At 41.4% G+C, this 22396-nt stretch overlaps 1 pseudogene; it reads right to left on the reverse strand.

The window, feature by feature from the left end:
- Window positions 1-17534: 17534 nt before the first annotated feature.
- Window positions 17535-18411, reverse strand: LOC105725904 (homeobox protein NANOG-like; annotated as a pseudogene).
- Between the last annotated feature and the right edge of the window lie 3985 nt (window positions 18412-22396).

Below are 22396 nucleotides of genomic sequence, written 5' to 3' on the forward strand. Positions count from 1 at the left end.
GCTACTAAAAGACAGAGATAGGAATCAAAAGTTTGCTTTTGTTTTCAGTTGTTTGGTGGCTTTCTTTTTCTCTTTTAACTCAGAAACAAGTTTACTGCAGGAATTGGATGCAGATAAAAATATATTCAAGTTATTGGGACTTGGAATAGCCTAGAAAAGGTAGGCTATTTAATGTCAGAAAGCAAAACAAGAAGATCATTATTTTTTTACAATGAATGTTGAGCTCCCTATGGGGGAGGCTAGTTAAAGGGGTAGTATGAACCCCACCCCAAGGGAAGTGACAATGTAGATACGGCCATTTTCAAAAAGTTTCATTCACTAAGTTCTCAATAAATAATTGATGAAGAAATGAATGAACAACTCTAATGCATTTTTTTTTTTTTTTTTTTTTTTTTTGAGACAGAGTTTGGCTCTTGTTACCCAGGCTGGAGTGCAATGGCGTGATGTCGGCTCACCGCAACCTCCGCCTCCTGGGTTCAGGCAGTTCTCCTGCCTCAGCCTCCTGAGTAGCTGAGATTACAGGCACCCACCACCACACCTGGCTAATTTTTATATTTCTAATAGAGACAGGGTTTCACCATATTGGCCAGGCTGGTCTCAAACTTCGGACCTTGTGATCCACCCACCTTGGTCTCCCAAAGTGCTAAGATTACAGGCTCGAGCCACCACACCCAGCCTAATGCATTTATTCTTTTATTGGGGGTATTCTTTCTTCAGGCATCCTCTTGATAAGTTCCCCTACCAAGCCTGTTCCTCTTCCAAGATTCCCTGTCTCTATGAACTGCCCACCTTGCATCCATTTGCACAAGCCAGAAACCTGTCTCTTTCATATCTCCCTCTCTGACACACAATTACAGAATTCATCATCCAGTTGTGATGGCTTTGCTGCCTAGAATTCTCCTGAATCCATCCATAGATCTCTGTCTCCACCACCTCTACCCTCATCCAAATTGCCATGATCTCTCACCTGATGACCGCGGCCACCTCCTGACTGGATCTACAACTCTGCGTTCCCCTCAGTCTGCTTCCCATACTGTAGCAAGAGTAGCCTTTTCAAAAGACAAATCCCCTTTTTCTTTTTTTTCTTTCCCTTTCCTTCCTGAACAATTCAGACACAAAGCCACTAGGTGGGACAAAGCAAGGCCAGCATTCCAGGCTGAGATGTTAGAAGTTGCCTTAAAAGAGACCTCCAGGATACTACACACCCAAATGTAGGTACATGGGACCCAAACCAACCCTACTCTGGGATTGGGGGTCAAATGTCAGGGATTCCAGCAGTAATGGTATCTGGTAACAAGGCTCAAGTGGGAGAAGAGACCACGGAACACAGAAACAATGCAAAATCTCAGCCTTTTGACTCTGATGTACATGGAGACCCCGTCTTGTTTTTTCACTCCTTGCCCCTTCCTATTGAGCTTTTTACACAGACCCTCACCATCACCTTTTAATTCATCAGGAAGTAGAGTTTCACACTGGCAGCAGCACCTGTTCCCTGCCCAGCCCAAACACAGATACTGGAAAATTATTGAGTTAACACTTGCAGCCCACAGTTTACATTCTCAAGGCCTTAGTCTTAAGTGAGGGCTAGTGAATGAGGCAATAATATACTCTTATATTTTCAAATTAAATACTACTACTACACACCTATCAGAATGGCCAAAATCCAGAACACTGACCACCCAAATGCTAGTAATAATGTGAACCAACAAGAGCTCTCATGTATTGCTCATGGGAATGCAAAATGGTACAGCTACTTTGGAAAAGAGTTTGGCAGTTTCTCATAAAACTAAACATACTCTTACCATATGGTCCAGCAGTCACGATCCTCAGTAGTCAAAGGAGCTGAAAAGTTATGTCCACACAAAAACCTGCACATGGATACTTATAGCAGCTTTATTCATAATTGCCAAAACTTAGAAGTGATTAAGATACCCTTCAGTAAGTGAACAGATAAACTCTGAAACATCCATACAATGAAATATTATTCAGTGCCAAAAAGAAATGAGCTATTGGCTGGACGTGGTGGATCATGCCTATAAGACCAGCACTTTGGGAGGCTGAGGTGGGCGGATCACGAGGTCAGGAGTTCAAGACCAGCCTGGCCAATATGGTGAAACCCCATCTCTACTAAAAATACAAAACTTAGCTGGGCATGGTGGTGGGCATCTGTAATCCCAGCTACTCAGGAGGCTGAGGAGAGAGAATCGCTTGAACCTGGAAGGCAGAGGTTGCAGTGAGCTGAGATCATGCCACTGCACTCCAGCCTGGGTGACAGAGTGAGATTCCATCTCAGAAAAAAAAAATGAGCTATCAAACCACAAAAAGACATGGAGAAGTCCAGGTGTATTGGCTTAAGACTATAATCCCAGCACTTTGGGAAGCCAAGGTGGGCTGATCACTTGAAGTCAAAAGTTCAAGACCAACCTGGCCAACATGATAAAACCACATCCCTACTAAAAATACAAAAGTTAACTGGGCATGATGGCGCATGCCTGTAATCCCAGCTACTCGAGAGGCATGAGAATCACTTGAACAGGGAGGCAGAGTTTGCAGTGAGTGGAGATTGCACCACTGTACTCCAGCTTGGGCAACAGAGTGAGACTCGATCTCAAAAATATAAGAAAGAAAGAGAAAAGGCCATATACTATAAGTTTCCAACTATATGACACTCTTGTAAAAGGCTAAACTACAGAGACAAAAAGATCAATGGTTGCGAGGGATGACTAGGTGGAACAAAGAGATTTTTAGGGCAGTGAAACTCTTCTGTATGATACTGTAATGGCAGATATCTGTCATTTTACATTTTCCAAACCCATGAAATGTACAGCACCAAGAGTAAACCTTAATCTAAACTATGGACTTTGGGTGATGATGATGTATCAATGTAGGTTCGTCAGCTGTAACAAGTGCACACTCTGGTGGGGGATGTTGATAATGGGGGAGGCCGTGCAAGTGTGTAGACCAGGGGGCAGATGGTAAATTTTTGCACCTTCTCTCAATTTTGCTGTGAACCTAAAATTGCTGTAAACAATAAAGTCCATCAAAAAATAAGAAAAAAACGAAAAGGATAATCTGGAGAAATGCACAGGAAATTGATGACAGCAGTTCTGAGGAGTGGAACTGCTGGTCTGGGAGGAATGTGTGAAAGCTGTGTCAGTCAAAGTTTGCCTTGCAGGCACCATGAACAACTCTGACTGATTTAAATTGAAAGGAATTTTTCCTGCCAGAATTAGGTTTAGGGGTGCCAAACAGCCGGGGACAACTCCCCAAATCTATTCTACCTTCTGCAGTTGAAGCAGGCTTTACCTCAGGAGGGAGGGAAAATCCTCCACACAGCAAAGTAGCCAAAAGGAATCGCAACTCAACTATTCCACTCCTACGTATGTACCTGAAGCAATTGAAAGCAGGGATTCAAAGAGATACATGTACACCAATGTGCACAGCAGCATTATTCACAATGGCTGAAGGTGGAAAAGCCCAGTGCCTACCAACAGACAAACGGATAACCAAAACGTGGTATAGCCATACAATGGAATATTCATTATTCAGCCTTATAGAGGCATGAAGTGCTGATATACGCTACAACATGTCTGAACTGTGAAGACATCATTCTAAGTAAAATGATCCAGATACTAAAAGACAAAGACTATAGTTCCACTTCTATGAGGCATCTAGAGTAGTCAAATTTATAGAGACATAAAGTAGAATAGTGGTCACAGGGACTAGGAGGAGGAGGGAGAAGTTGTTATTTAATAGGTACAGGGGTTTTGTTGGGGATGATGAAAGAGTTGTGGGTATCAATAGTGGTGATTGGCCGGGTGCTGTGGCTCACGCCTGTAATCCCAGCAGTTTGAGAGGCCATAGCAGGCAGATCATGAGGTCAGGAGTTTGAGACCAGCATGGCCAATATGGTGAAACCCTGCCTCTACTAAAAACACAAGAATTAGCCGGGCATGGTGGCGCGCACCTGTCATCCCAGCTATTCGAGAGGCTGAGGCAGAAGAATCACTTGAACTCAGGAGGCAGAGGTTGCAGTGAGCCAAGATCACACCACTGCACTCCAGCCTGAGCAACAAAGTGAGACTCTGTCTCAAAAAAAAAAAAAAAAAAGTGGTGATCCACTGAATTACACATGTAAGGATGATAATACTACAGTATGTATATTTTACCACAATAATAAAGAAAATTACCAGTGCCCCCTGACTTTCCACTGTATATGTTTTTCGTACACTTATATCACGGATTTATATCACCTAATTAAAGCAGATGTTTTTAACCAAAAGATTTAACCTTATACATTTATAGGATATTCTTTCAACTGTATAAAAAGTGGCTCTACTGTATCTTAGAAATGAAAAATTATTGAAAAAAAACTCCAAAGGCTTAAAACTGTATCTGAGGTAAGTAAATTCATCGATTGCTGCTGTTCCTCCACAGAAAGAAAATACCACCTTCTCCTTCCTCCCTCTCCTCATAGCCCTGCCCTGGCTTCCTGTCACATACATGGAGAATTTCATAATTCTAACAACTTCATATCCAAAAAGGGTTCCTGGCACAAGATTTATGACTCCCCAAAATTATCATGAAAATTATATTTTAATACCTGGCATATTAATGTAAGAATGTTAGTAATAATTGCTGGACTGTCATGAAAAGATTTTCAGTCTTTTTTTTTCTAGAATAGAGAACAGTGCTGGATGTGGAAGCTCTAACTAACCTGAAGATGCAGACAACCAAAATGAGTTTCCGGTAACATTAAGGCAAACCACAAAAGAACAGGTGAGTCAGCCTTTACTTCTCAGGTGACACTTCACACTGTGATACCACAATGTTCACAAAAGGTATTAGAAATATACAAGCCAAGTTAACCTATCTAAGAACTCTTCAGAGGCTACTGTGTGCCCAGCACTGTAACTCTGTAACTTCAAGTCTCTGTTCTACCAAGTCTATGATGTCAAGGAGAAAAGACAAATTTTCCAAGCTCTGCTATGTCCCATGTAGAACCCTTTGAGAGGAGGGAGTATGCTTTGTTCCTGTCTGCTGTCCAACACAGAGCAGGTACTTACAAGATATGCAAAGTTCTAATACTCCATAGCACTGCAAGATGACTAAAGTAAACAATAATATATAGATTCAAATAGCTAGGAGGAGGATACTGAATGTTTCCAACACAAAGAAATAATAAATGTTCAATCTGATGGATAAGCTAATTACCCTGATCTGATCACTATATACTATATATTGAAACATCACTCTGTATCCCATAAATATATGCAATTATTATATGTCAATTTTAAAAAGAAAAGAAAAAAAGATGTTTGAAGTAATGAATGAATAATGAAATGAAGTGGATGGCTGGGCACAGTGGCTCACGCCTGTAATCCCAACACTTTGGGAGGCCGCAGGCCAAGGAGAGGGGCCTCAGGAGAAACAGCCCTGCTCACACCTTGATCTTAAAGTTCCAGCCTCCAGAACTGGGAAGAAATAAATGTTTGTTGTTGAAGCTACCTAATCTGTGACAGCAGCCCTAGCAGACTATATGGTAACAGACTAATTGTTAAAAACGTCAAGTGTCTAGGAAGAGGACTTCCTCAGCAGGAAGCCACAGAATGCTCTCTGGTTATTTTGATGTTCAGCCAATTCATCCAAGGCTCTGCACCATGACTAATAAGTTGCAATTTAATATAACAAACATTGACCGAATGCCAGTCACACTGAGAAGCACTGGCAAACACATCTAGTTCTCCAAGGTCGCAAGGATTCAGACAGGGGAAGAAAGAACAGGTTCTTCAAAAATCTCACTTTAGCCAAATAAAGAAAACCTCTCCCTCTTTTCCATGTGATCTGAGTTTCAAATAACTGATGGATTCACCCCCATCAGGACTGCCCCAGTCTCTCCCAGAGGTGAGGCAATCAAGCATGGCAAGGAAGGAAAGGAAAGTATAGAAATCTACATGCTTGGACTGACCATTCTTACAGAGGAGAAGCTGTGGCTGTTCCCTGTGAGAAATTCTCCAACTCAAAAGGAGACAATTGAACAAGAACTATAAAAACTTTCCAGAGTTTGTCATCAGAACAACCTGCTTCTCTAGGGCCGTAGTCAGCAGAATGGAAAAGAACAGGTTGCACAACACTTAGAAAATATTCTTGGATATGCCCAGAAAAGTATGGAGATGGGAAAACTCAAATCTAAGTTCTGTCTTTGGATAAAAATATAACAAAACAAGGGAATAGGGAAAACAGGGAAATGGCAAAAAGGAAAGAAAGGTCTGGGGATTGCTGTATTTTTATCATTAATACCCAGGGATGAATGTCTTTAGAAGCCATTCCACTATCACGAATCTTTAAGACATCAACAATGTTAAAATAGAAAAGCAGAGACTAAATATTCTATCTTAACACCTTAAGAATCAAAGTCCCACAAATCCACCCACTGGGGAAGCTGAGCATTCCCAGACATCTCAGGAAGAAAACCTTCCATCAGGAGAGCCCAGAGTCCTCGTTTTTCAAGTGACAAAGATTTAAACTCGATTCTAGAGCATGGTCCTAGCAGGATAGCATAGCACAAAGATTTTATTTTCCTTTTGAAATTCTCTCTATATCCTTTCCCAGCAGAGAAAGCCAGTGGGTTCACCCTTCCAGGCCCTCTCCTCTTCTTTCTCAAAAAAAAAAAAAAAAAAAAAAGCTGGCAGTCACTTCCAGGAATGGGCTCTGCACCTCCCATAAGTCACCCTTGCCCCACAGTCAGGGCCAGGACTATGTTGAATCAGAGCAAGCCAAGATCAAACTGCAGCCCGTCAGCCAAGGGTACAGCAGGTGGGTTGAGTCTCTAAGGAAAATCCTCACGGAGAATCAGAGTCTGAGATTTGCATTAATGTGATGCTGGTGTTTGGACCTGAAAAAAAAAAATTCCCAATTCTGAAAGAAACCATGAGCAGGAAGAGCTATGGACAGAGTCCAAGATCTGGCTCTATGCTGTGTGACTTTAGGCAAGTCACGTAACTTCTCTGAACCACTATGTGTCTTCGCTGGAAGAAAACAAATATCAGGTGAATTGCTAAGGTTCTTTCCAGATCTGAAAGTGTCATGGCTTCAGTTTCTTCAATTCATTCTGGTTAATATTCACAGAAAATAATTTTTAGCTTACATAAGACTGTGACTATTATCGACAATAAGCTGTTAAAGCATCACAGATTGGAAATACTATTTTCTGAATTTATACTTGATATTTCTAATACTTATTTTTTTTTTTTTTTTACTTTTTTCTGCATTCAAAGAGTCTCCCAGTCAGGCACAGTGCCTATAACCCCAGCACTTTGGGAGGCCAAGGTAAGTGGATCACCTGAGGTCAGGAGGTTGAAACCAGCCTGGCCGTCTCTACTAAAAAATACAAAATTTAGCCAGGCACAGTGGCACTCACCTGTAATCCCAGCTACTCAGGAGGCTGAAGCAGGAGAATTGCTTGAACCTGGGAGGCAGCAGTTTCAGTGAGAGAAGATCACGCCACTGCACTCCAGTCTTGGTGACAGAGTGAGACTCCATCTCAAGAAAAACTTAAAAAAAAAATAGTCTCCCACCATAGGAGGTATTATGAGTTGAATTATGTCCCCCCAAAAATCATATATTAATGTCTAACCAACCACTCATATAACAGAATGTGACCTTATCTGGAAATAGGGTGATTGCAGATATAATTAGTTAAGATAAGGTCATAGTGGAGTAGAGTGGGGCCCCTAATCCCATAGGACTAGTGTCCTTATAAAAACGGAAAATTTGGAGACCATCATGCCCACAGGAGGAATACATGAAGGCTGGCATTGTGCTGTCACAAGCCAGGGAACCACCAAAAGCTGGACAGAGGCCTGGCACAGATCCTTTTCCACTGCCTTCCGAGGGAGCATGGCCCTGCTGACATGTTGATCTTGAACTTGGACTTTCCAGAACTGTAAGACAGGAAGTTCTGTTGGTTAAGCCACTCAGTGTGTGATGCTTTGCTATGTTAGCTTTAGCAAATTCATACAGAAGGTTAAACCTACCTCTCACTATAAAGCAAGAAAGGCAGCTCCTCACTTTTTCAGCATTCCCTGTGGTTGCGGCCAGGACGTGTGGCCTGGGCTCTGCCCATCAGACACACCTGCCACAACTCTGAAGCAGAGAAGCAGGGACTTCCCTTCAGATGATGTGCGGCAGAACAGAAGCCACTGCGTGCAGCAACAGAAGCCCCTGCAGCAGCAGCCGGCGTGGCCCATCCGCAGTGTGCGAGGTGCCAGCAGGGCCTGTTCCTGACAGCTGGGGCAACGCGTCTCCACAGGACTCGTTCTGCAGCCTCTGAGCCTACTCCTTCTGGAGATTCCATAAGTTACTCCATACCTCCTCATCAATTTCCTGTCTGCTTTAACAGAGAAGACTTCTCTTGCTTGCCTAGAAGTGTAATGGCTAACACTTTTAAAAATGAATTTGGAACTAGAAGAGTTCCTGACACAGTAGCTTCTTAGTAGTTGTCAATGTCTAATAAGCCCTAAACTGACATAAGCGGTATTACATAAATCACATAACTTTCCAAAATAATTTCAATTTATTACACATATACTTTTGTAAATGCCAAAGAAACAACCGTTACTTGTTACTTCATAACGGCACCTTGGGATAGAACTTTCTAGTATCCTGACTTTCACAGATGGGGAAATCCCTGTTTGGAGACTTGCCCAAGGTCCAGAGCTAGCAGATGGCAAACACAGGGTTTGAACCGAGGCATTCTCACACAGTCAATGTGAACAGAGCTCTCTGGAACAGTACTGAAAAATGTATTTTTTACCTGTTACTGGTCAAAAGTTCAAAGTCTCTGATTCTGAACCAGTTATACGACATTTGAAATTTGCCTGGATGACAATTTGTCTGGAAAAAGTTACATGTGTCTTGCCCTGAAGGAAGAGAACTAGAATAGTTCTGTTTTTCTGATGATGGTCCAAAGGAGAATGATGTCAATAGCTCTATAATTTGGGGTACAAATTATTCAGGCAACAGCAAAGTTGGGGGACTTAATTTATCTGACAAATTGTGTTGTGTCAGCTTGACTTATAAAACCAAATTCATTTTTAAAAGTGTTAGCCATTACAAATACTGAGATACTTTTTAAAGATTCTGTTTGGCAAATGAGAACAGTTGGGAAAATAAATATGTGCAGTGAAAAGAGTTAAAATATCTTGTTCAAAAAAGAAATTATGATAACTGCGAAAACTAAGTATCAGAACAAATGTCCATTCTCAAGTTAGGCAGAGATGTCACCCTCAGAATCAAAGTGTCATTTTTGGGAAAATGTTGGAAAGAAGGCCATGGTGTAGGTGACAGTAATGAATGTTCTGTTGGAGTTTCTAAAGCGAGCATGAATCAGGTCAGCTGGGACCTGCCTTTCCAGTCTCAGGTAGGAATCCTGTCTTTCAGGACTTGCTGCTGAAACCAGGTACTTACTTCCCTTCATGTGGACCCAGAATCATAGCAGGTTCTGTTGATTCATCACCTCCCACGTGGAGTCTGGAATGCAGCCATTCTACCTCTTTCCTGGACTGTCCTAGATGGAATTAGTGGCTGCTCTGGGCTCTGGCTTTCTCACGAAGTGAAGGGGCCACCTGCCTTATCCTGTCTGACCTTTGATACCTGAGAGTGGAGGCTGGGGTTGCTTCTGAAATTCCTACAAGCTCCCAGAGACCTTCCAGCTAAGCAGCCATTTAGCTCCTAGTTACTTCCCATCATATCCTCTCCCCAGTCTCCGGACTCAGAAGTACTGCATTGAGGAAGCTGGGGGACCTGAGGCTCACCAAGGCAAAGGCTTTGAGCTCAAGGTTCAAATGAGGCTCAGGGAAACTGTCTGATCAAATCTACTAAAACTAAACGTGTGCCTGCCCCATGACCCAGCAATTCTACTGCAGAGCATAGTGTGTGACTCCTTCAGAAGACATGTGCTCATCATAGACAAAAACTAGACACTATCCAAATGTACATCCACAATACAGCAGATAAACAAACTGGCATCTGGCGCGTGCTGCATCCTGTGCTGCGCGAGGGTTCAAAGACCTAAGAGGGAATGGTGAGAGATGAAGAAAAACACGAGACAGACATAGAAGAAAGTGGGGCCAGGCATCCAGCAAAGTGAAAGTATCAGTTTCTCCGGCCCCATCCTGCCTCAAAGTACTTTATTTTATATGTTTACAAAGCACATAGCAGAGGGAGGGTGCAGTTACCCAGAACAGCCTATGGTTATAATTCTCATACTTCAGTTAACATACCTCAGCTAACAACTATCTTGCAGCAAAGTCAGTGAAAGCTGGTTATGTTTCTCTAGGACCAACTGCTCTTCAAGACATACACATTCCCCTATTATGATTTTGCTTCTCTTGGAGTTCACTCAAAGTTTACAACAGCCTTGCTGCTGATCCCCCCAGAGCGGGTGGGCTACTCTGGCTCTCTACAGTGGTATATTCATATTTTATTACGTAACAACAAAAAGAATAAATGTCTTTTATATTCAACAATATGGATAGATAGAACATTGAGTGAAAGAAGCTAGACACCAAAAGTACCTACTGTATCATTCCATTAAGTTCAAGAACCAGAAACACAAATCTGTGGTGAAAGAGGTCAGACTAGGGGTTATCTCTGGGGAAGGGGGTGAGTATTGACTGGGAGGGGACATAAAAGAACTTTCTGGGATGCTGGAAATGTCCTAGATATTTGTCCTAATGGTGATTACAGGGGTATATATATAGGGGTTTGTTGTTGTTGTTGTTGTTTTTGAGATGGAGTCTTGCTCTGTCACCCAGACTGGAGTGCAGTGGTGCAATCTTGGCTCACTGCAAGCTTCACCTCCTGGGTTCAAGCAATTCTCTGCCTCAGCCTCTCAAGTAGCTGGGATTACAGGTGCCCGCCACCACGTCTGGCTAATTTTTGTGTTTTTAGTAGAGACGAGGTTTCACCATCTTGGCCAGGATGGCTTGAACTCCTGACCCCATGATCTACCCACTTCAGCCTCCCAAAGTGCTGGGATTACAGGCATGAGCCACTGCACCTGGTCTATACACAGGTACATTTTTAAAAGATGTGTGTTCATTTACCCATGTAACAAACTTGCATATTAAGTTCCTTAATGTGAACTTAAAATAAAAGTTGAAAAAAAAAGATGTATATTTTTCTATAGGTACATTACATTCTTTATAAAAATTTTAAAGCATGGGCTTTGGGAGCCCAGAACATCAGTGTTAAAACAGTGACGAGTAAGGGAGATTCCAATTAGGCTGCTCAGGTCAGAGCTGTCAGCAAGATAGCTCAGAATTCAGAGCTCATAACTGAAATATCTGTAAGTAAACAATAAAAACTGTTGCCATCTGTTAAGCACTTTCTAGGTGCCAGGCTCTAGACAAAGCATTTTACAAACACGACCTCATTTCATGCCTGCAACAACGTAATAAGGCAAGTGCTGGTAATATTTCCATTTTACAGAATAATGACATGCCTTGCTCAAGGACATGCTGCCAGTGAGTGGCAGTCAGGACGCTAAAGAGGATCTGTCCAGGACCGAGGGATTGAATGGCATCAAGGGGTGCCGGGGAGCAAATTTTCCAGCTTCCTCTGCTCTGAGCACTATATTTCTTAGTAAGAGATTAATCAGAACCTCAGAAACTGAAATTCCTCCCCTTCCCTAGGCAACCAAGCGTCAGTACACCGATGTGAGGGAAATCAGAAGGGAGCAAATCAGATCCAGGCGTGAAATGGCTTCTGACTTTGTCGGCCAGTAGATTTTCTCCCTTGGAAAGAAATCGTACAGTCCCTCACCACAGGGACGAACAGCGCCCCAGTGGGGGGCCTATCATTCTCTTCCTCGAGAGTGTGAAGCTCCAGTGCTGACTCACATATGTAGAAGGGGCCAGAACCAAGTCAGGGCACAAGGGCCAGAAGCTCCTGTAGCTGTGGCCTCCAGGCCACCTATCCATTCCCTTTCCCACACTTGTGACACTTTTATTTCCCTTTTGTAAATTGCCCCCAGAATCTTTTCAATAAATCCTGTGTTACTCATAGTTAGGGCTCTTGGTTACAGTAAAAACCTAATTTGAACCAGGTTAACTGAACAGAGGAATTCACTGGAAAGATCCAGCATGTCTCACAAACTTCAAAGACAGGGATGCAGCCAGCCTCAGGAATGGAACCACGGCTGGAGCCCTGTAGGGAACCTGCAGCCCTCTCTCTGCAACATCCCATCTGTTTCTCCTCTGTGTCTGCTCTACTCTTCCCTGTTACTAAAACCAGCCTCCTCTGTGCCTCCATCTAGGTGATGTGACCTGGCCACCACTGCTCCCAGGATTTCTACACTCTTAGCCATGCACCCAACAAGAAGCCTATCTCCAGCTCTTACTCCCCAAACTAAAATCCCAGGGAAATGACTGATTGCCCCAAGTTGGATCAAACACCCCAGACCAGACAAACGTGGCAGGAAGTTAAGGTCCTGTAGAAACATGGCAACTCCTACCACAATCGTGGGAATGGATGGGAAAAGAAGGAACTAGTAGGAAAGGGAGGGTGGACAACAATCTTACGGGCATCCACTACATGGCCTACCTTAACCAATCTTCTGACAGTGGGGAGAACATCAGCCTTGGAGAAACAGGGACTAGCTCTATCATTTATCAGTGTGTGATCGTGGGCAAGCTGCTTCCCTTTCCCAAGCCTCTGTTCCCTCATCTGCAAAGTAAGGACAGTAACACCTACCTCTTGTTGTCACTGAGAAGATTAAGCAAGAGTCTGTGTGGCATCTAGAACAGTGCCTGACACACCAAAATGCTGAACAGTCCTAACCTTATTTTGAACATCAAAATAGTCACAGGAGGACTGAGGGTGCTTTCCGTATAATGAATTGTTTTCCTGAAGCAGAGGTTTTCCTATGCTATGAAGTCTGTCAACTTACGGCATTTCACTAGGGCATCACGTGCTTTCAAATATGTGTTTTCAAAAAAATAAATTATCTTTAGTGTTTGTCACAAGAAAAGTAAGAGGCCAAGACCGTAACAAACTGCGGGTATCCAAACTAAATCCTCCCTAAGAAGCAGATAACTTTGTCCTTGGGATGTTTGGATTTGTTGAATGATGAGCAGTAAGTATGGACATTTATCAGTGATAAGTTATAAATAAGAAAGGTCTGAAGAGACTGAAAAGCTTATCAGACTCCATGGGGAGGAGAGTTCTAGTTGTCAAAAAGACAGGTGGAAGTTTTTCTTTTTCTCTCTTTTTATAGAGCAAAGAGAACAATTTTTTATTTTAGGAAATCCTGGACTATCTCAGACACTTCTTTCTAGGTCTGATTTAACACCTTGAACAAGTTGGTTTCATGTCACCCATATCAAGAAGGCATGTCAGAAAACAAAGACAACAGATATTTGACTTTGGACACAGCATGTTAGGATGTTGAGAAAGTGTCTTGTTAAGAGAAAGGGCCAGACTCTTGAAGTTGATTAGTTTGACATATCTTGGCTTAGGATTCCCAGGACTTCTCGCTTACAACAGGACCTGTAATAACTCCCATTCGCTGAAGCCGAATCAAGAAGGCCAGAGAAATTGCTCCATCTACAGTGCTTGCTGGAAATTAGTGCATGTGTTTTTAATATTCAGAGTAGAGCAGCATTTTGTTTCTGAATATTTGTAATCAACAACCCACATATCATTAACATTTTATATGGAAAAATTGTTTCTCAGGTAGATAAAAAATTTATCTGCAACCTAAAATTTTAGACCATATCTTATGATGTGAAAGGACTCAAGATTTCTTAAAATTAATATAGTTTAAATTAACAAAGCAAGTATTTCCCCTTTAGCATCATGAAAAACAGAGCATGCTCATATGAGAATCAAAAATCCACTCAGCACAGGAAGTCCCTTTAAAACAGTCCTATAAATAATCGTTGACCCTCTTGCTTAATACTCTCAGATGATGGGGAGTGACTCACTAACTTATGAGGTGTCCTTGTCATTTGCTTTTACTTTCTACACGTTGGTACTTAGCATGACTTGGAAGCAAAACAGAACAAGCCAGGCTTTTCTAACAAAATGCCCTCTAAAAGATGGGTCAGTGGCCACAGGTATCCATCTGCACTATCTCCTTTATATCAAGATGAACTTTTCTATACTCCTGCTACCTGCTTCACCTAAAGCTGCCTCCTTGCATATTTTAAGTTCAGCCTCAAGGTTTCTCAGTGCATAGTAAACGGTAATCTGACTGGATGTGGAAACAGACTGGAACCTGCTTTTGGAACAAGTAGCTGAGTCTCAGCCAATCCCAGCAGCCAGACTTGGACCACTCACAGGCGGCCAACCACTCAAACCATGCTCAAATAAGGCAAAGGCCAGCTGTAACCGATCCAGCTGTTTCTGTACCTCACTTCCATTTTCTGTACCTCACTTCCGTTTCCTGTACCTCACTTCCATTTTCTGTACATTATTTTCTTTTATCTGTCCATATATCCTTTTGAACTCCTGGCAGTGCCTGAGTAACTCTGAACCTGTTCGGGTTGGGAGGTGGGGGTCAGCTACTCAATCCACGAATTGTTCTTTGCTCATTTAAACTCTGTTAAATTTAATTTGTTTAAAGTTGTTGTTTTTTTAACACTCCGAACAAGATATTTTTTTCTAGGCCCTTTATCATCTTGAACACCTTCCTCTAATCCATGAGGATCTCTCCTGAAATGCCATATTGGGAACTGAACTGGATCCAGCCCCCGGCATGGAGGAGATTTCTGGTGGTGGGATGTGGTGTGAGCTTTCTTTAGAAACTACTTCACACCATTGGCTACTACTTTAAAAATAGCAGAAAAAGAACTATTTTCTCTAAGTTGTTATCCCATCTCAATATTACACATTATTTCCAGTTTTCTTTGAAGTTACACTTATTTAAGTGGTTCTATTATAGGCCAGCACAGCCCTTAAATGGATTCCATCATAAAGGAGTTGACTGCTGGTGCTGATCAGGAAATAGTTTGCAAGCAGAAAGGTCACAAGAGGGCTTTCATAGAAGACTAAAGAAAATATCTTCCAAATTGGACATATCCTTTTAGATAGAGGGAGGATAAGAAATGATGTGAACATCAATTTCTTACATTGGAGGAAAAACAATAAGCCATGAAAAAACATAAAGTCACATAAAGTTACATTTGTTGTGTTAATTAGGTGACACACTGTGCCAAAGACCAAATAAAATAAAAAGGAAGAAAAAGCAACATACCATTTCTGATGCTAACTTCCTGATTCAAAGGCGACGGATAGTTCAGCCACCTGCTCACCCAGAAGATGTGCTTCAAAGAAAGATGCAGCTAGTGAGACTGGTTTCAAAATCAGTCTTTGGACAATGTGGTTGACATAACCTGCAAAAGACTTATAGTGAGAGCAGGTTCCTGGGAGCTGGTCGCATATATATATATATATATATATATATATATATATACACACACACAAACACACATATACATATGCTTATATATGTACACACACACACACACGTATATATATTTAATTCAGGCTGGGTGCCATGGCTCATGCCTGTAATCCCAGCAATTTGGGAGGCCAAGGCAGGAGGATCATTTGAGACCAGGAGTTGGAGACCAGCTTGGACAACATAGTGAAATCCCATTTCTACAAAAAATCAAAAAAATAAAAAGCTAGGCACAGTGGTACATGCCTGTACTCTCATCTACTCGGAGGCTGAGGTGGGAGGATCACTTGAGCCCAAGAGGTCAAGGTTACAGTGAGCTATGACCATGTGAATGCACTCCAGCCTGGGTGACAAAGTGACACCCTGACACACACAAAAAAAGTAAAACATTCTCATTCCTTCCTTCTACTTCTTGAATATATTCCAGCTACAACTGGTGAAACTGTAGGTAAAAGTATAAAAACTACTCTCCAAAGAAGGGGAACTGACAAAACACAACTGTGCAGCATGAAAATTAGAATGATTATTGTATTGCTTCTCGATCTTTCAGTTAAAATCAAGTGCAGAATGATTGTTGTTACATGGTCGAATAGTGTGGCCTTTCCAATGATGATAACCTAGTATGCTGTGAGAATGTTCCAGAAGAGAACTGGAAGACATCACACCCACACCCCTCACAAATAAATAGTGTCTTCTACCCAGAGAGTAGCTCCTGATTAGTGTAACTTCACTTGAATCCTCTCAAGTTACTATTTGAGGAAATATTATTGCCTTCTCCCCTCATACATACAAAACCACTTTTTATCACTCCTGGGTATCTTTGAAGTTTGAGAAAAACATTTGTACCCTGAGTGATTCCAACTATTACTAACAGAGCATGCTATTTGATGTAGATAGTAACATGAAGTTTATGCTCTGTGTCCACTCTGAGAAATCCTAGGCCATCCTGGTAGTCGGCATCATCTCTTTCTTATAATTTTCCCTGCCAAATATCACCGTCCTGTCATTTTCCACTAGCTCTCCGTCACCTTCACTCTCCTCTAGGACTATTATTTCTGGCTATATGCCTGTACCACAATTCATTACATAAAATGTCCTGTGTCTTGGCAAACTTTATTTATTTTTATTTTTTTAAAGGAAAAATGGTGTTTTATTCATTTGTACTTAAACTAGCCAAAGTAGTAGTGATGTCATAAATGATGGAGCAAATACAAGACCTCTTTTCACAAATATTAGCATAACCAACAAAATAGGGGCTATAGTACAACAGAGCCAAAAAGGGCTGAGCAAATCAATGAAGTGTGTTACAAGTTAGCCTTTCACCTCAATAAAGTTGTTGTTGTTGTTGTTTTTAAGACAGAGTCTAGCTCTGTTGCCCAGACTGGAGTGCAGTGGCACCATCTTGGCTCATTACAACCTCCAAGTCCTGGGTTCAAGTGATTCTCATGCCTCAGCCTCCTGAGTAACTGGGACTACAGGTGGGTGCCACCATGCCCAACTAATTTTTTGCATTTTTAGTAGAGATGGGGTTTTACCATGTTGGCCAGACTGGTCTCAAACTCCTAACCTGAGGTGATCTACCTGCCTTGGCCTTCCAAAATGGTAGAATTACAGGCATGAGCCACTGCACCTGGCCTCAATAGTTTTTTTAAAAAAATAAGTAAAGCTTCCCAACCCCAAAAAATAGGAATATACCTTCATTACACCAATTTGTACTTTTAGTTCTTACTCTTGAGGTTAGATTCTAAACCCTAAAGATATCCACACTAGTATTAGCTAAAGATATCCACACTTATCTACAGCTAGAGACAGCTTCTATCACAGTGTCCTTAGCAGCCAAGGTTATTAAAATGTCTTTTCTCCAGGAAGATCCAACAGGAAAAAAGAAACCTCTCTGATTAGGCTCCAACCATACACCACCTTCCATCAAATTAACTGCATAGGCATAATGGAAACCAGAACACGTGGTTTCCAAACAAGAAAAATCCTATGAGTGAGGGAAGGAGGGGAGAGGAAGGATTCAGCCAGTGCCCAGAGTAGAACTGAGTAATGTCAGTTTCATTCCTCTTCACACATCTTCAGGTTGCATGTTCATACATCCATGGAATAAACCCATGGTTTGTGGAGTACTCAAATACCTAGTAGTCTGCTGTATTACATTATGGCTTTCCCCAGCAGTTTCCAGGGCAGCCCCCAAGTCACTGGCAAGAGAATGTGGCTGGAACTGCATGCAGGACTGCAGAGATTCCTCTCCACAGTTATAGAAGGGACTGTTCCAGGCCTGAGTGTTCCAGGAGTGGTTGCTCCAGGACTGAATGTTCCAGGTCTGGTTGCTCCAGGCTGAATTGCTCCAGGTCTGGTTGCTCCACACTGGAAGGTTCCCAGTGTTCATCAGGCATCCCTGGTGGTAGGAAGAGTAGAGGCTGGGATAGGGTGCTGAGGCCTTCTGCATCATATCATTGGTATTCTTTGGCCAGTTGTTTTTCTGCCACCTCTTAGATTTCATTCTCCGGTTCTGGAAACAGGTCTTCATCTATTTGTAGCTAAGATTCAGGATGTTGGAAAGTTCTTGCATCTGCTGGATGCTGAGGTATTTCTGTCTCTGAAATCTGTCATTGAGTACACACAGCTGGGTGGAAGAGAACACAGTTCTGGTCTTCTGTTTCTTGACTGGGACCTTGTCTTCCTTTGTTGTGGCACTACTCTGCAGCAGTGTGTCGTTTGCCTTTGGGACTGGCAGAAGAATCAGGGCTGTCCTGAATAAGCAGATCTTTGGAGGAAGGAAGAGGGGAGACAGTCTCTGTGTGAGGCATCTCAGCAGAAGACATTTGCAAGGATGGATAATTTTCTTCAGGCCCAGAAATCACAGGCATAGGTGAAGATTCTTTATAGTCAGATGCTTTGGAGCAAGGCAGGCTTTGTGGACAAGCTGGATCCATACTCATGTAATTATTGGAGAAGAGGAGAAAAAATTTAAGAGTTGGACTGGAAAAAAGGCTAAGGTGGCTTTAAGACTTTTTTCTGGAAGATCTTAGAGAAATACAACCTCCAGAAGTGAAAGTATCAGGAAGTTGGGATGAAGTGAGTCACCTCCACAATAACAGCAGGCAACCATTTTAGTCCAGCCGGCAAACTTTATTAAAGTTGAACAAGGATTTTTCTGGTTACATCTCTGAAGCCACAAATTTTAATCCCAGCTGCACATTAGAATCACTTGTTGGAGAGCTTTTTAAAAATGTCAATGCCAAGGCCTCACCTTCAGAGATTTTAATTTAATTGAGGGGACCCCAGCACCACTGATATGTCTTAGTTTTTTTTGTTGTTTTGTTTTGTTGCTTTGTTTTTTTAGAGAGACAGGGTATGGCTGTGTTGCCCAGGCTGGTCTTGAACTCCTGGGCTCAAGCAATCCACCCACCTTGGGCCTCCCAAAATGCTGGGATTACAAGCATGATCCACCACACCTGGCCAGCATTGATAGGGCTTAAAAGCTTTTCAGGTGATTCTAATCTACAGCCAAGTTACGATTTAGTGTGCTAATACCCAACATATCTGAAAGGTGTGATGTATGCCATTAGTAACAGGTTCTCATCACTGTAACTGTTTACATGAGGCAGAGGGAGCAAGATTCCTAGAGACAGACAGCTTCTAACAGTGAGTCCCAGAACACCCACAGGAATGAACACAATCAAGAATTAAATGTCAATGCTGGGCACAGTGGCTCACACCTGTAATCCCAACACTTTGGGAGGCTGAGGTGGGTGAATCTCCAGAGATAAGGAGTTTAAGGCCAGCCTGGGAAACACGGTGAAACCTGTCTCTACCAAAAATACAAATAAATAGCCAGGCATATTTGTGCACACCTGTCGTCCCAGATACTCAGGAGGCTGAGGTGGGAGGATCATTTGAACCTGGGAGGCAGAGGTTGCAGTGAGCTGAGATCACGCCACTGCACTCCCACCTGGGTGATGGAGTGAGACTTCATCTCAAAAATAAAAATAAAAATAAAAATAAAAATAAATAAACAAATAATAACAAAAAAAGAAATGTCAGATAAGAGATAATGCTTAAGTTCACAAGGAAAAATACACTGCAGAGTTAAGAAAAAACTGACAAGTGGCCGGACACAGTGGCTCATGCCTATAATCCCAGCACTTTAGGAGGTGGATTGCTTGAGGTCAGGAGTTCAAGAACAGCCTGGTCAACATGGTGAAAACCTGTCTCTACTAAAAGTACAAAAATTTGCTGGGTGTGGTGGTGCATGACTGTAGTCCCAGCTACTTGGGAGGCTGAGGCAGGAGAATCGCTTAAACCCAGAAGGTGGAGGTTGCAGTGGGCTAAGATTGCACCGTTGCACTCCAGCCTGGGTGACAGAGCAAGACTCCATCTCAAAAAAGAAAAAAAAAGAAAACACTGATGACAAGGAAGGGCTCTGAATAAGCCAAGTCCAACCAGATATTAAAAATACACTACACAGCCTCCATAATTAAAACAATATGGTCATATGACTGGACAAACATATCAAAGAAACAGAAAGTTCAGAAATAGACTCAACTATATATGAAGATCAAGCATATAATAAAGGTAATATATCAAAACACTAGAGCAAAGGTAGTCATTTGCAGCAAATGGAGTTGGTACAACTAATAGTCATCTAGAAAAATATAAAATTAGATTCATTCCTTAAAGTAGAGAAAAGAAAAAAATCTCAAATAGATCAGAGGTCTAAATGCAAAAAAGGAAAATACACAAGCACATGAAGAAAACATGAGTGAATTCCCCTTTAACTATGAGTAGAAAAAGCCTTTCTAATCATGACTCAAAGTTCAGAGGCAATAAAAGAAAAGACTAATAAATTTGACAACATTTAGAAAGATTAACAATTTTGGCCAGGCACCGTGGCTCACACCTGGAATCCCAGCACTTTGGGAGGCCAAAGTAAGAGGATCGCTTAAACCCAGAAGTTCAAGACCAGCCTGGACAACACAGTGAGATCCCATCTTTACAAAAAGAAAATTAGCCAGATGTGGTGGTTCACGCATGTAGTCCCAACTACTCAAGAGGCTGAGGTGAGAGGATAGCTTGAGCCCAGAAGTAGAGGCTGCAGTGAGCCAAGATCACACCACTGCACTCCAGCCTGAGCAACAGAAGGAGACTCTGTCTCAAATTTTTGCGTGATTGAAAATATCATAAGCAAAGTCAAAAGACAAAAAACTGGGAATAAATATTTGCATCATATGTAATAGCTAAAAGGCTAATATCCCTAATTTACTTTTTAAACTTTAAGATTGAGTGAAAATGATCAAAAATCATTTGTTAAATAGGCAGTAGACATCAACAGGTAACTCACAAAAAGGACACAGTATGCAAACGGACTTTAAGCAAATGAAAATATGCTTAATTTCACTCATAATATATGCAAATTAAAACTTTACTGAGTTAGCATTTATCATTTATCAGAAAAAAAAAATAACAAATCAGACCAAAAAAATCAAAAGAGTTTCAATACACTTGGTTGGCAACACTGTGGGCAAATGGGCACACTCACATTGTTGGAAGGGAGTGTAAAATGGAATAGCCCCTCTGGAGGACAATGTGGCAATATCTACAAACCTACATGTACATTTCCTCTTCAAATCAGTAAACCCACATCTAGGAATTTACCCTAAAGAAGGTACAGCTTCAATAATGTCAAAATACATGACCACATATATTAAATCATTAATTATAACTGCAAAATATTGGAAACTACCTGTATCTCTAAGCAAAGGGGATTGATTGCATGAAATACAGAAAATACACACATGAAGAGTAACATGTGGCTAAAAAGAAGAATGAGGAAAATCTCTATGAACCAATATAGTGTGATTTCCAGGAGATATTACCATGTTAAAAAAAAAAAGACAGCTTTCAGGTAAATTTATTAAAAATAAGAAAAAATATCATATATTTTCTTATCATTCCAAAAAAAATAGAACTAATAATAAACTGGTAAACAATATAATCCATTACCTACAAAGGATGAGGAGGGAGGGAAGAATGGGAAAGCGATGCCTCTCTAAATACATCTTTTTGTATAGCTTTGACTTTTGAAACCATATTTATATCTTACCTGTTCAAAGAGATAAAGCTGAATCAATAAGATTAGAAAGTGAGGGGGAAAAAACTCAAATTGAAAGCAATCTCAGACAAATGAACTTAACTGTATTTCAAATAAATAATTTAACAACACTGAAGGGAAAAAAATAAAAAGAAAGAACTAGTGCAAGTAACTTATGAACACAGTATAGCAAAGTATTTGTCCGTATATCCTCAGTCTGGGCAGGGTAGAATATGGGACAAGGGAAAGAAGTACAAACAAATCCTAAACTCGGCTTGGTAGGCTTCCTTTTTATAATGGTATGGCAAAATGGTTCTGAAACTACTATGGATGTGTTATTGAACTGAGCAAAAGAGCAAATTTGTTGACACTGTAGGTATATAGGATTTCATTGTGGAATAAGGGACATATGAATGTCAAAGGGGAGACAGCAAGAATAAACCCTGTTGAGATAGATTGAAATTAGAGCATTGGTGTGAGTTCATGATTTCTAAAATAAGTATACACACACAGGGTGCATATACATCTGTATGTGCATACACATACTGACATGTGTGTGAATATTATACATGCATTAATTTCCTAGTTCTGTTTGCTAAAAGGCCAAGAATCAGTGACATCCCAGTAGAAATGAGTATACCTACACCCCAGATCTTGCTCTCTAGTACTACTCCCCACTAAAGAAACCAAGGATCCTGGAAGAAACTTCTGATTCCATGGCTAGAACAAGGGAAACTTAAGAAGAAAATACTCAAAAAACAAACAAAAAAAAAATGTTGAGGCATACCATGAAGACACAGAAGCCAGCTTGAAGAAGTTTCCATTGGTCAAAT

Source organism: Aotus nancymaae, unplaced genomic scaffold (assembly GCF_030222135.1).
Source record: "Aotus nancymaae isolate 86718 unplaced genomic scaffold, 86718_ANA_hifiasm-v0.15.2.pri h1tg000009l, whole genome shotgun sequence".
NCBI classification, from domain to species: domain Eukaryota; kingdom Metazoa; phylum Chordata; class Mammalia; order Primates; family Aotidae; genus Aotus; species Aotus nancymaae.